This window comes from Lissotriton vulgaris, chromosome 3_1, assembly GCF_964263255.1.
Source record: "Lissotriton vulgaris chromosome 3_1, aLisVul1.2, whole genome shotgun sequence".
NCBI lineage: Eukaryota > Metazoa > Chordata > Amphibia > Caudata > Salamandridae > Lissotriton > Lissotriton vulgaris.
Window position 1 is genome coordinate 1,209,575,979 of NC_141689.1, and position 5,297 is coordinate 1,209,581,275.

Genomic DNA, 5,297 nt, shown 5'->3' on the forward strand with positions numbered 1-5,297 from the left:
TGTACTCAAAGTTATGCCTTGCTTTGCTAATGAATACACTGTTCTTGTTAACACATTCCTTTCCCATAGATTGAGGCTTTCTCCCACTAGCCTAGCGGTAGACACAAACAGAATGACTTTGGCATAAAGATAATGTGTGCCTGGTATCAGAGTTGGAACTCATCTTTTTGTGCTTCTTTGTTTTAGCTGCACCTGTTAGTAGTGGAACATTCTTGGTCAGTCCCTCTGCAGCAATCCTAGGAGGCTATCAGACAGGACTCCGCTCGAGTGTACCTGAATAAAATATACTTGGTTTGTATTCTCTACTGTCTGACCAACTCTTCATTTGTATGGAAGGCTGAGAGGTAGTCGCGAGTGACCCGGGTGGCACTAATTGTCTCACTTCCTTCAGTTGGCACCCGAACAGAGACTCCAGGGGTGACCATCGCGGAAGAGTGTGGAGGTCGGTGCCATCGTCGGGTCGTACGGGCGGACCAGTGATTCCTGCACAAGAGAGTCCTGAACTCGCAGCTGCCCCATCTGTCTGACCTGGCGGTGCCTCGACCAGCGGTCATTCCGACTGGGGTCCTGAACAATGAAACCCTTGGATCTGACTGTTTGGTCCGAAGAGTCGGCAGTGGAGAATAAATTTGTTTGACCTGTGTGCACCAGTTGAGTTTGTTTTCGTTCTTTGTGGATATGGTACCATTTTGGTTTGTCTTTGGTACGGCCTGAGGACCGATTTGGATACAAGGTGTTTGCGGACATTTAGCCCAGCAACATAACAAATTTGGCTTACTTTTCAAAATTCCGGTGTTCAGTCGCTTTTTGGTTTCTTGTTGTTGTCGTTGTTTTGCTGATGCTCGAGTGGAAAAAAGTCAGACCTGCACCTCTGGAAGGCACTCCGAATTTTGATATGTATGTAAAACATGGCCTTGGCCCTATTATGTTTAGTACGTAATGACACAAATATACGAGGGACAATGCCGAGTTGCGGTGGCCGTTAACGGGCACTTTTGATGAATAAAAAATTGGGTTTTTACAGGATAAGTTGTTTGCGAGAAGGAGTAGGCAGTCTATCTTTGATTCCCTCATAACGTGGCAAAAATAGGTTAAACAGAGGTGAATGAAAGCAGAGAAAGAGGCCCGTAAGGGGAGGATGCAAACATTGACTCAGAAAGCTGTAGTACATGATAGAGAGAAGCAGGAGATAGGAATTGATCGTGAAGATAGGAGGTTGACTGAATATTGATAAATCTTATGTAGCCTGAGAAGAAATTGTGCTTTTCAGGAAATATTGCTAGATGCTCAAACCCCACCTACGTATGCCCCGCTGTGGGTATATCCCGCTCTTCTCACAGGTCCAGCTACCCGGTTCTTCTGTCTCTGCTTCTGTTACTGTTGATCAGAATGCCTTGGCCACCGCACCTTCTGTCCTTTCTTTGTCTTTGCCGTCTTATCTTAGGGGATTCTTGTATAGCGCACTGACACCGAGAGGTTTCCTGGCGCTGGCTGAGTGCCAATGAGTTGGAGATACGGGGGTCTAGCCGGTCTGTGTGAAGAGGTGAGTTTTCAGGAGTTTTCTAAAAGTCAGAAGGGAATTGGCAGATTTAAGAGGGAGAGGTAACTGGTTCCAGAAGGCGGGGGCAAGGTAGGCAAATCTACGACCGCCGTTTTTTTTTTAGTTTGGTAGCAGGGACAGCTAGCAAGAGGCGATGGGAGGAACGAAGATTACGTACCGGACGGTAAGGAATGACCAGTGATTTGAGGAAGGCAGGGGAGGTCCCGAACACAGCTTTGAAGGTCAGACAGCCGATCTTGAATGCAGTCCTCTGCTCCACCGGCAACCAGTGGAGTCTGTGAAGCAGTGGTCTCGCTGATTGCCACTTTGGGGTTTTATAGGCCAGCCTTGCCGCTTGGTTCAGTACAATCTGGAGCCTATTAAGGAGGAATTTAGGTAGGCCGTAGTACAGGGAGTTTGAAAAATCCAGACGGGAGAGCACCAGGGCGATCAGGACTTGTATCAGGGCCTCTGGTGTGTACATGAGGACACAACCGCACCAACCTGAGGCTTAAGAGAGAGCTCCGAGTCAATTATGACCCCAAGGCTCTTCGCTGACTTAGCCGGGACGGGCGGGAAGCCAAGCTCAGTTGGCCAGAACTGTGGGCCCCAGTGAGTAAGACTGTTTCCTGGAGCAACTATGACTGTTAGCAATCCTTCAACACCTATTGCTTCAGCATCCCTTTCGCCAGCTCTTACACCCACGACCCAGCCAGCAGCAACGTTAATGCCCACTACCTCTGTTATCACTTCCACTTTGTTCCTCCATTCGGCGATATTTCAGAGTATTGGACACCAATACGTTGCCCTGAGGATAGAGACTGGATGAAATTTATGGAACGCCTGGGGTGAACGTTGGCATGATCTGATATGGGAGAGGGAGAGAAACAGGTAGTGGCTAATCAGGCAGTGCAGTGGGCCCACAACCCCATTCATGGTGTGGAGGATGTGTGGAGTGTGAATACATCATGCCCTTAAGCACATGTCAGCTACTCGGATTGGACTTTGGGAGCAGGGTTTCAATTATGTAGCACCGCAGCTTATTTATGTTAATAAGGATCATGTATACGTTGCGGATATGGCGCCTGGTCAAGGTTTTTGCAATGTTGCGACACTGGTTGCTTATTGGGGTAGGCTGCTTGGGAAGAGCCTGACAACAGTATCTCAGTTTCCGATGAGGGAGGTCCACCACCATATATCAATCTGAAATACCAGAGATACAGGATCAGCACGATGTTGTTACTAGACCAGGCGTAGCAGCCCGTTTCCAGAAACAGTAGATTTATACTCCATGGAAAAGGAATGAGGTTTTGTCCCTTAAAACTCAGTTACCTGACCCTAGAAAAAATAGTACTGCATATTATAAAGAATTGACTGAGGCCGCTCCTTCGACAGTAATAACACTTGCGGATATTGAAATGTTCTTTGGTTTGTTGGTTCCTATTGATATTTGGAGACAGGTACACATACATGATCACGTTGCAGAATTGGGTGGTATCTTGGATCAAATTAAAGTATGGGACCAGGAGCGGAAGATGGTGAGAAGCCTAAAGCAGATATACTTGCTTTACCCGGTCGCATTATCACGTATATGAGTTCTCTTATCCCGCCTAGAAAGGTTGATTGGGACAAGCTCTCGGCTTGTTGTCAGAAGGAAGCAGAGATTGCATCTGATTTTGTTCACACGGTTTGAAGGTGTGTTTCTAGATTATCGTGGGCAGGACTTGTCGATCAAAAATGGTGTGCGTTTGTCAATAGATTTGTGTTAAACTTGTTCCCTGAGATTATGACTCGATTACAAGCTTCCAAGAGTACATGGTCCACTTCTTCCTCTTCTGTTATCTTGAATATGGCGCAGTATTATGAGCACAGGGACAATGAGGATAAGGAGAAGGTGGAAAAGAAGCACAAGGATTTGAAGACGAAGGTGTTGTTGCAACAGGCTACTAGAGGGAATGGTAGAGGTCGTGGTTTTATGGCCCAACAGCTTCCCCGTACTAGCAGGAATACTACGCCGGTAGGGCCAAATCAGTGTGCGTATTGTAAGGAGGAGGGACACTGGCACAGCGATTGTCCTGTGTTTTTGCAGAAGCTAGCGGTCCCAGGAGGATGGGGGTCTCATGGAGATGGTGGCCAGGACAGGGCTCAGACCGTTGGGACATCGCAGGATTGTAATGATCAGAACTACTTTGACGACCCTCAGGGCAAACAGTATTATCATGATGACTATGATACAGATGAGGTGACCGGGATGTCTTATGGCTGGGACACCGGGGACAGGGTGAGGGACCAGTTTTGATGCCTGTAGACCAGCGAGGTCCGTATGTTAGTGCGGATGTGTAGGATTTTCTGGTAAACCTAGCCAGAGGTGCCATTTCTTCACTCAATTCGAGTTAGAGAATCTACAGGAAAGAAAAAAAATTCTTTCTTGAGTCCCCTCACTCACCGGGGTTTCCCCACTGTGACATGCTTCATCATAGGGGCCTCTCAATCCTCTATGGACTGAGGCGTGCTACAACTTGCGGATTACGTAGGAGCACTGTGCATATGCGGTCGAGAAGGGGCACCAGTTAGGTGATAACGCAGTGAGGATTCTCATTTCAAGTATTGGGGAGACCCACAGACACTCCCAGTCCATAGGGCACAATTTTGCTACGTACTAAATACTATGTGATATTGTTCAATCGTATGTATTTACTAATGCATGCTTATTAGTTGCAGCGTCATTTAATATCCTTTTTTCACCTTATTAAGGTTACTTAGGAGTGGCGCACACAGGGCTGGTCCCAGTGTAGTCCCGCTGAAGAGCACTGGGGAACGCTCGAAACACGTTGACTAATACAAGGCACACCTAACCCATTACAGCTAGGTTTTCCAGTATTTTACCCAGTTTTAGCCCATACCGACTAGGAATAAAATAATTTCGCCCACTAGCTAGGTATTTTTAACTTACTTTGATCCACTCCACTACACTTCCTGCACTACACATAGTTCTCACAACAGTGCTCCTACGTAATCCGCAAGTCGTAGCACGCCTCAGTCCATAGAGGACTGAGATGGCACCTATGATGAAGCATGTCACAGTGGGTAAACCCGGTGAGTGAGGGGACTCAAGAAAGAAAAGTTTTTCTTTACTGTAGATTCTCTAACTCGTATTGAGTGAAGAAATCACACCTCTGGGTAGGTTCTCTACCCGATACTTCGAGATTTTCAGGTTTAATATCATAAGGTTATCATGATGTTATGTTTCCTTTTCTTGCACTGCTTGAAAGCAGTAGGGCAATGCTCTTCCACTGTAGTGGAGGAGCCACCACTCTGGGTGCGTCACGCACTGGCACTAGGTTTGGGCCGGACTTGACCTCGGGCCTCCTCCCCTACACGCCCCACCTTCTCCTCACCTGGACATTGACACAGTGGCGCAATCCACTGCACTCTCTCGAAGTCCACGGGTCAGCCAGCAGGAGCCTCAGCCTGGCATGAAGTTGCAGCGCTCCCACCACACAAGTTTGGCGCAGCTCAGAGGCCTCACCCTCCACAGCATCCTGCCAGCGCAACATCCTGCGGTCTGTGATGCAGAGACACACGGCCCACCATTTGTAATCCCCTCCGTGTAGTGGTGGCATGTGGTATACGATGCAGACCTCTATTCGTTGGTGCGCAGGAGCGCCTCTACCGTACACAGCTCCAAGGGGCACCAGGCGGTCTTCTCACACAGGTCAGCAACGTGTCTCCATGCGACCTGGCAGACTTCACCACC